The sequence below is a fragment of the Lactuca virosa genome, chromosome 3 (genome assembly GCF_052849685.1).
Source record: "Lactuca virosa cultivar CGN04683 chromosome 3, Lactuca_virosa_CGN04683_v6, whole genome shotgun sequence".
Lineage (NCBI taxonomy): Eukaryota > Viridiplantae > Streptophyta > Magnoliopsida > Asterales > Asteraceae > Lactuca > Lactuca virosa.
The window spans coordinates 395,010,202-395,020,151 of record NC_136428.1 but is presented as its reverse complement, the minus strand read 5'-3'; the positions used below and the strand labels follow the sequence as shown (position 1 = coordinate 395,020,151).

Below are 9,950 nucleotides of genomic sequence, written 5' to 3'. Positions count from 1 at the left end.
GTCCATGTGGTTTCCCCAGATCTAAAGTGTAGTCTCTGTGGTTTAAAAGCATCATAGATGGTGGCTGTGTTTTCAAAACTTTTAACGATTGGTCCTTATTGCTAACTCCGTTAAGTTTTGTCTGTTAACTGAATGACATTTTCGTCATTTCACTACCACAGGGACCATTTATGATGTTTTCACTTATTAAAAAAAACTAAATATAATTACTTAATATATAAAAGCTCTCTCTCTCTCTCTCTCTCCTCTCTCTCTCTCTCTCTCTCTCTCCCTCTTTCTCTCTCCTACTCGTTCACTCACTCACTCATACACACACATACACACACACACACACTCTCTGTCTGTCTCTCTCTCTTCAAAAAAATCCTACCTCATCTTTTTCTCTTAAACTCACCCCTTTCGATCTGGAATCTGGTGAAAAGTCTGTACCCTCCCTCCCATTTCTCTCTCGCCGAAAATACACCACCGGAAAACACCCTTCCTCTCTCACCCCACCCACCCGCTTGACCCTCAACATCACCCACCATACCTCACCCATCACCCAAACCATACCAGGTAGCATCGTCGATGAACATCAATTACACCATCACTCCTTCTTTGTGCGTCTCTATTTTCTCCTTCTTTCCTCCTTCAAATCGGGGAAGAGACCATTTTCAGATGGTGGATTCAGATTAGGAAAGAAACTTATGTAAAAACTTGATACAGAAGATACCATTTTCACTCCAGCAAAATCGCAACCCCTCTTTCTCTTGTAATAGATCGATTTCTTTTCATTCTTATTTCTTTATGATTGCAGATCACCTCTCTATGCATGTGTGTCTCACATATCACACAAACAGGGAAATTGAAATCCTTTTTCTTTTCTCTGCTCAACATTTCACAAAGCCATCCTATTTTTTATTTAATCGCCGATGAGAAATTAGGAAAAAGGGCAAAAAAGGGCTGCACTCTTTTTCTTTTTCTCATGCATGTCTCGTATCTGATTTTTTGTTCATCCAATCAAAATCCTATACAGATTTGATATAAATGGGTTTGTAACCGGGCTCGAAAGTCCAGATTGGGAAACCACACATGAAGTTGCTTCACACACATCTCATGTCGTTTCAACTCAAATGGTTTTACACACCCCTTTCGTAATTTTCGTTGTGAGTGTGTGTGTGTTTTTTAATTTTCCAATGTATGTATTGAACCCCAATCAAGTATGTGTGTGTATCGAATCTAGCAATTGAACCCCAATCAAGTGTGTATCGAATCAAGCAAGTCTGATTGAACATTGAAGAGTAGAGAAATGGGAATCCATGGTCTATACAGGTGGGAATCGATGGAGAGAGAGAGAGAGATAGAGATAGAGAGAGAGGGTGGGACACATTTGTATATTATTTCATTATTTCATTTTTTTAAATAAGAGAAAACATTATAAATGGTCACTGTGGTAGTGAAATGACGAAAATGCCCTTCAGTTAACGGACAAAATCTTAACGGATTAGCAATAAAGACCAATCGTTAAAAGTGCTTAAAGCACAGGGACCATCTATGATGTTTTTAAACCACGAAGACTAAACTTCAGATCTGGGGAAACCACAGGGACTATTTATGATGTTTTTTCATATTTTAATGTAATAATTACAATAAATATAGTAATAAATGGATATCAGTTTCATTAATGGACTTAGATTCAAATTTCAAAATTCTCAAATAAAGCTCATTAGTTTCTTTTGTTTATTTATTTAAATTATTTGTTTAAATTTAAAAGATAAAAAAAAACATTTCAATTTTAATAATTCTTTATTTTTCTTATTTTCTTAAAAATTCAAAATTCTCAAATATTTAGACCTTCATATTTAACTTTTTTTTAAGAAAAAATTAACTCATGTTATACATGAGTTTCACAACTAATTAGATAATAGTCGAAGACGTGGTGTAACATTGACTAAGGTATTGTTTGTTTTATTTAAGCAAAAAATTATGAAGTCTGCGGACCACCTCTGCAACCCCTGCAACATAAGAGGTGGACCAAACGGCTATAGACTGTAATAAAGAATGTGTTTGTTTTTTAACATCTACATGCTGCTATAGATATTTAAAAAAACTAAACTGATTAATTTTATATAACGAAAATAGTTTTTTATACTGAAAATACAATAATTTATGGAATTTCAGCCAAAAATAATGATATTTCAATAAAAAAATAATTATATTTCAGTAAGAAATTATTATTATTCAAGATAAAAAAAAAACAAAAAAAAATCTTTTAGCAAGAACAAACAAAAAAAAATCTAAAAAAAAGAAGGTGAAACAAGAATTCAACAACATATAATCAGAATTCATCAAAATTTCAGCAACAAAAAGAAGAAGAAGAGGTTGGAAGAGGCGTACAAGTGTTTCCCAAAGTAGAACACGAACATATGTTTTTTTACTCCGAAGGGTTCTAAAAAACATACAACTACGAAATGAAAAGTATTGCACATGTATTGCGCCGTGCAGTAATAAAAGGTCTAAAAAGATTTTTTACAAAAAACAAACAACACCTAAATTTTTCGGATGCTTATGGAAGATGAGCCATGAGTGATCATCCATGTACCCCACCATAAGATGAGCAATGAGCGGTCGTCACCGTGTGGGCGAACCCACCATTGGGTTATCCCATAGTTTGTTTATATAGTTTGTTGTTTCAAAATTTTTATTCCAATTCTCTGTAGATAATATTTTCCTTACATTGAAAAATAGGAAATAGTATTTTAATTATTTTAATTTATATTTGGTGAGAAGTAATGGGTTGACGTTGAAATTTTAGGTGATGGGGATGGTAGTGATGTTTGGTGGTAGCAGCCAACCGTCGACCGTTAGGAAGTTTTCTTATCATTTACTCAAAAATTATTATTAGGTTAATATCATATTTTATTTTGACAATAGCGCTATTATTTGTTCCGTACCAACTAGAAATAAATCCAGTTACATGGGTTTAACATTCTCCCAAAAATTAGCCATCAAAAAATAACAATTCGTGGTGCACGTCATCACTTAGTCAGAAAACGAGTTTTAGATGTTAAACATGTTCATCTTGATCATCCTCTTTTCAAAACCATGCATTGCATGTTTTTCTTCAATAAAACAACATACTAATAAAACATGGACCTTAACTAGTGTTTTAAAAGACTGTTAACATTGGTTGGGTTAGATTCTATGATTAAAAAAAAGTTTAAAACCTTTCTATCTCCCTTATGCGCTTTTGCTTTCACGTTTGTATCTCATGCTTTGAAGATTATGGACATGATCAGGAGAATTGCTAGGGTAATGATCCACCTCGATGATCGGAGCTCGATCTTTGTATCTATACTCTGATTTGAAGAAGTATCGGATTGCGATAAAGCTTCAATGTTAAAATTCGGGTTTGATCCATATAGTTGTTGAATTCCTTCAATATCGTCGACCTTCAAATCCATCTTTTTCTGTCTAGGTCTCAAACTAGGGTACATCACAGAGTCTTTCTCAAAACTGTGAGCTAATCCTAACACATGCCCGATTTCATGAGTTGCCACCGATTCCAAATCGACAGCCACTTTGGATTTCTCTGATTCAAAATCCATCGCCCATGTCTCTGCCGCATCAAGGTGGAGCTTTCCACTTTCAGGCGAGAACCCATGTGCTAAAACACCTAAAACTCCATCGAACGGCTCTCCATCGCCATGATCACCGCTGTAAAACCCTATCTTGATGTCGGAAAACTCATAAAAATCTGATTCGGTGAAGTTCACCGGAATCACTGCTGACCACCGGGAAAAAGATCGTCGGAAGGCATGCTTTATATCAGAAAGGTTCAAATTTGAAACCATGCAGTTAGGGGAAAAAGCGTAAGTCAGAGTTGTTGGAATGGCACGTGACCATCTTGGCTTGCCATTGAAGTAATTATAATGTTGGATTTCATGAAAAATTGGTGGTGGAGATGTGTCACGTACGCCACATCTCGGTAATGTCATCTGAGAGATTGTTTCAGAGTTGAGTTTTCCGGTAATGGCTAGGCCATGTTTCTGTTGGTATTGGATTACTGCAATCTGGAATTCGTCATCAAAGTTGTCCCCTGAGCTAAAGTTTGTATCCTTGAGGTATCCAAAACGTTGCATGTATTTCTTGAGCTCTGATATGCCGCTGAAGTTGCTGCCCTTTCTGGCATGAAGGAATTTCCCGAAGTTGCCCCAGGTGAAGTTTTGGCGGTTTAAGGTGGACGTTGTGGTGGTTACCGGAGGGGTTGGTCTGGCCTGGAAACATGTGGGATAGAAGAGTACCAGAAAAAAGAATGAGTAGAGCATGGTGGGCTTGGAGACATGAAAGTGAAGTTTGGCATATTTGTAGCAAAATGAAAGAATTTTCAATAACCATAAAATCCAAATATTGTATTCATGAATTTTCGTAATATATTAATATTAATATAAATGAAACTTCCTCCAATAATGAATGTCTAATATCTTTAAATCTTTAATCAGTGAACAACATTGATAGATTCAAAAATATATCTATAAGTTATATTACAGGATTAGCTTGTGTAACGTCTCAAAATTCCAAATCAAAAATTTCATTTTTAATATAGCGATTCATAAAACAATTTATAAGAAAACATCATCAGGTAATTTATTTCATAAAAACCATGGATCACGTGTCTCAAAACAATACCATCAAATAGTAACAATGTTAGAGTACAAATCCCAAGAATCTCATGTGCGGAAAATCATGTGTATGATGCGCTGCTACCGTGCCGACTCCTTTCCCTTCGAACAAGAAAGACCTAAAACAAAAACTGAAAACATTAAGCACAAAGTTTAGTGAGTTCCCCAATCATACCACATACCATACAATAACATGATGCCAAGTATATCTGGGTGTTGGCCTTCCCCTCGGTATCTTTCAACCGTAACTGCCTTCGGTATCTTTCAATCGGTAACTGCCTTCGGTATCTTTCAACCGGCAACTGAGGATTATTTCACCCCTACCACTACCACATAATAACATATCATATTAGCACATAAGGCATACAGATAGTGACATACCAGATAATTATCATAAAGACAATCATCAAACAACAACTCCTACTAGTGGGCCGACATTGTGGCCTTAGACCCACTTCTACTGGAAGGTAACTCACCTCAATGTCGTGAAGTAGTTGAACTGTCCTCGGCTCTGGGATTAGCTTTCCTCAAACTCCTACACATAATATCTCTTTTATTTACCCCTTCATACTCATAACCCCTTTAAGGGTCAACTCTGGTCAATGGTCAAGTCAAGGGTCAACACTCTGGACAAAGTCAACCTTTTGGTCCAAGTCAACATTCTGGTTGACTCAACTCGCCGAGTTGGTCCGTCAACTCGTCGAGTTCCATGATTAAGAGAATCTCGAACTCACGATCTAACTCGTCGAGTTACCCTCTAACTCACCGAGTTTCTCCTTATGACGAAATTGGGACTTTCAGTTTGAACTTGTTAAGTCCTTCCTTGGACTCGTCGAGTTATCCTTCATACAAGTCGGGACATTTTCTATCAACTCGTCGAGTTCATCATTGGACTCATCGAGTTCTTTGATCTTCAAGTCCATAAACACGTCCAGCTCGCTGAGTCATCTTTTAGACTCAACAAGTTTCCTCAGTAACAGAAAAGGTTAGGCAACCACGACCCAACTCGCCGAGTCCTAAGAACGACTCGTCGAGTCTCCCAAAGTCTAATTCCATACAGTTGATTTTAGTCGGGCTTAATGCATCCAAAACATAGATCTGGCCTTCTAGGGTCGATATAACACGTAAAGTTACAAACTTTACGTTCATGCTGTTGGGTTTTGAGCATTCTAACACTTCCTAAGTGTACATGCAACCCTATTAAACCTTGGATCTATGTTTGTCTAAGATACATGCAAAATATTATTTTCCAAGGTTTATAACCTATCTAGCATGGCATGGGGTACTTTTAACCATAAAAGTACTAGATGAATTACATACCTTTTGTTGATTGTTGATTCCTTGGAGTTTGAGAGCCAAGCACCAATAATGTGAATGCCTCAAATGGAAATCACAAATCACCACAAACTTGGAAAATGTATGAGAGAGTATTCTAACTCTTGATTTTGGCCACCACACTTACACACACATTAGTGTCTTTTTCATGCAACATAAGCTTGTTTATATAGTGTACATGGTTAGGGTGAAACCCTAATAACCCATGTCTTTTCCTCTTCCAAGGATCCATGGGTAAAAGCTCCATGGATCATCCATGGACTTCCATATAAGCTTAGCCCATTCCAAATGAGTGTTAGCCCACACCATATAAATATAATAGCCCATGATTTAATTAGTCTTCCTTTTAATCACTAAATTAATTCATAATTAATTCAAGATTAAAACTAATTAAGTAACATGACTTTATATTAATATATTATAACTTATAATATATTAATAAATCGTAAGTATACAACTCTCATAAAATTATCCATAACTAGTTCGGGTGAAGTGCAACCCAAATGGACCATGCCGGGTCGGGTCAAGTATATACCAAATAAGTTATGGACTTAGACACCTTATCCAACAGACTCCCACTTGGATAAGTCTAATAACTGTATTTGCCTATATTACTTTAGGAACCAACCGGCAATCGTAGCTCTCGAAAACTCTTGTGAACTATGAAGCGCCATTTTAGATAAGTGATCATATAATCCTCTGCTCTGATGATATCAGCCGGACAAATACATGGAACAATGTCTTACTTATTGTCTAGCAGTTGTTTCTCGATTTCCGATTTGTTTGACAAAGAACTTAACTGAACACATCAATTTAGTTCTGACCGGGCCGGTACATGGGTCAACACAAAATCATCGAGGGGCCCAGATATCGCTTCTATTTCTAGAAGGAACAGATAAACTTAGACTCATATGCTTGTTCTACTACTTATTGAATTGCACACAAAGGCACGTTTTATAACATCAAGTTACTGATGCGTTTACGTGCAATCAATGCACAACCAACTCATAGGTAACAACTCATATCTCTAGGTTTGAAGACTTATATGATATTACCGTCTCACGATCACTCGAGATAAATTCCATGAAGTGATACAAGTGAGCGTGGGTTTATTCCAATACTCATAACTTATGAGTACTCATGAATGTTGTAGCAACCATTGCTATGGCTAAACACTTTTAGTCATCTACAATCCCAATTCATGACAGTCTTGATTCATACCTACTTCCGACATATGACCGACTGTGGAGAGTTTGAATAAATTAATTATTCTGGAAGTCAAAACATGCAAAGCTGAAACAATAGTAAACAATTGACAATGATAGCAACACCTTACTCATGAATAAATCACAACTTTTATTCATCATCAAACGTCGATTACATTTTACAAGTTTCAGTAATAACTATCTAATCTATAAAACTAATATCGTCCCTCAGCCCGATGCGTCTCGCATGCTGCAAATGTTTCACCCTCGTCAGTCCCTTCGTAAGGGGATCCGCAGGGTTCTCATCTGACGATACCCTCTTTGCCACGAGGAGTCCCTCTTCTATCTTGTGTCTTATGAAGTGATATTTTCTGTCAATGTGTCGGGATCTGCCATGATCTCTTGGTTCCTTGGCTAAGGCAACCGCACTATTGCTGTCACAGAAAATCTCCATAGGCTCCTTAATAGCTGGTACAAATCCAAGGTCTCCGATGAAGTTCCTCAGCCATATCGCCTCCTTTGCCGCTTCACTCGCTGCTATGTACTCTGATTCACAAGTCGAATCAGCTACAATCTCCTGTTTGGAACTCTTCCAAGTGATTGCCCCTCCATTTAAGGTAAAAACCCAGCCCGACTGAGAGCGGAAGTTATCCCTATCAGTCTGAAAGCTAGCATCACTATACCCTACTACTCTCAAGTCATCACTCCCACCAAGGGTAAGGATCCAATCCTTAGTCCTCCGCAGGTACTTGAGAATATTCTTTACCGCAGTCTAATGAGCCTTGCCAGGGTTCCCCTGATATCTGCTGACCATGCTCAAAGCGAAGGCCACATCAGGACGGGTACAAGTCATAGCATACATGATCGAACCAACAACGGAAGCATAAGGTAATCGACTCATCTCAGCTATCTCATCTTCTGTACTCGGGCTCTGAGCCTTGCTCAGTTTGACATTGCTTTGGATCGGTAATTCTCCTTTCTTGGAATTCTGCATGTTGAACCTTTTCAACACCTTATCCAAGTAGATACTTTGACTAAGTCCAATTAGTCTTTTACTCCTTTCTCTTAATATCCTTATCCCTAGGATATAGGTAGCTTCTCCAAGGTCCTTCATAGCAAAGCACTTCCCAAGCCAGGACTTAACCTCCTGCAAGGTTGGGATGTCATTTCCTATGAGTAGTATGTCATCCACATACAGTACCAAAAAACTAACTATACTCCCACTAGCTCTGACATACACGCAGGACTTATCTTCACTTCTTGAGAAACCAAACTCTTTGACCTTCTCATCGAAACAAAGATTCCAACTTCGAGATGCTTGTTTCAATCCATAAATGGATTTCTCAAGCTTGCACACTCTATTGGGGTACTCTGCACTGACAAAACCTTCTGGCTGATTCATGTAAACATCCTCAGCCAACTTTCCGTTAAGGAAAGCGGTTTTGACATCCATTTGCCATATTTCATAATCATGAAATGCAGCAATGGCTAGCATAACCCTAATAGACTTAATCTTTGCTACTGGTGAAAAGGTTTCATCATAATCAATACCCTGAGTCTGAGTAAACCCCTTCGCAACAAGTCGAGCCTTATAAGTGTGCACCTTCCCATCCATGTCGGTCTTCTTCTTGAAGATCCATTTGCACCCGACTGTCTTACGGCCTGGTACATTGTCAACCAAGTTCCAAACTTGATTGTCATACATGGACTGTATCTCGCTGTCCATAGCCTCCTTCCATTTAGCAGACTCTGGGCCTGCCATGGCTTCCTTAACACTGTTAGGTTCATCCAAATTTACCAGTGTACTGTCACTGATAAATGTATCACCTTCCGTAGTAATATGAAATCCATAATAAAACTCAGGTGTGTTCCTAACCCTTGTGGAACGCCTCGGAAGTATAGACTCGTCAGCTGGATCAACAGGAATTTCCTCCTCAAGTTGATTGCTAGTGTCCGAGGTTCCTTCACCAATTGAGTCTTGAATTTCTTCAAGGTCAATTTGCCTCCCACTGTCTCCTTGGCTTATAAATTCTCTCTCTCGAAAGACTCCTCTCCTAGCCACAAAGACCACATTCTCACTGGGTCTGTAGAAGAGGTAACCAAAGGATTTTTGTGGGTAGCCGATGAAAATACACCTTTCACTTCGAGGTTCGAGCTTGTCATGAGTTTCGCGCCTCACGAAAGCCTCGCAACCCCAAATCTTGATGTGATCCAAATTGGGAACTTTCCCAGTCCACATCTCATGAGGTGTTTTGGCAACCTTCTTTGTAGGGACTAGATTAAGGATGTGGGCGGCAGTCTCTAAGGCATACCCCCAAAAAGAGATTGGTAGCGAAGCTCGACTCATCATAGAGCGAACCATGTCCAACAAAGTTCGATTGCGCCTCTCAGCTACACCATTCAGCTGTGGTGTCCTGGGAGGTGTCAATTGTGAGACAATCCCACACTCCTTAAGATAGTCGAGGAACTCAGTACTAAGATACTCACCACCTCGATCGGATCGAAGCATCTTAATGTTCCTGCCCAATTGATTTTCTACTTCCTGTTTAAACTCTTTAAACCTTTCAAAAGTTTCCGACTTATGTTTGATTAAGTAGACATAACCATATCTACTAAAATCATCAATAAAAGTCACATAATAGCGATTAGCATCCCTTGTGGCGGTTTTGAATGGTCCACATACATCAGTATGTATAAGGTCCAACAAACCCTCACCCCTTGCACAAGTACCAGTGAAGGGTGATTTTGT

General features: G+C 38.4%; 1 pseudogene; it reads right to left on the bottom strand.

The window, feature by feature from the left end:
- Positions 1-3,075: 3,075 nt before the first annotated feature.
- On the bottom strand, positions 3,076-4,335 carry LOC145167732 (metalloendoproteinase 1-MMP pseudogene; annotated as a pseudogene).
- Between the last annotated feature and the right edge of the window lie 5,615 nt (positions 4,336-9,950).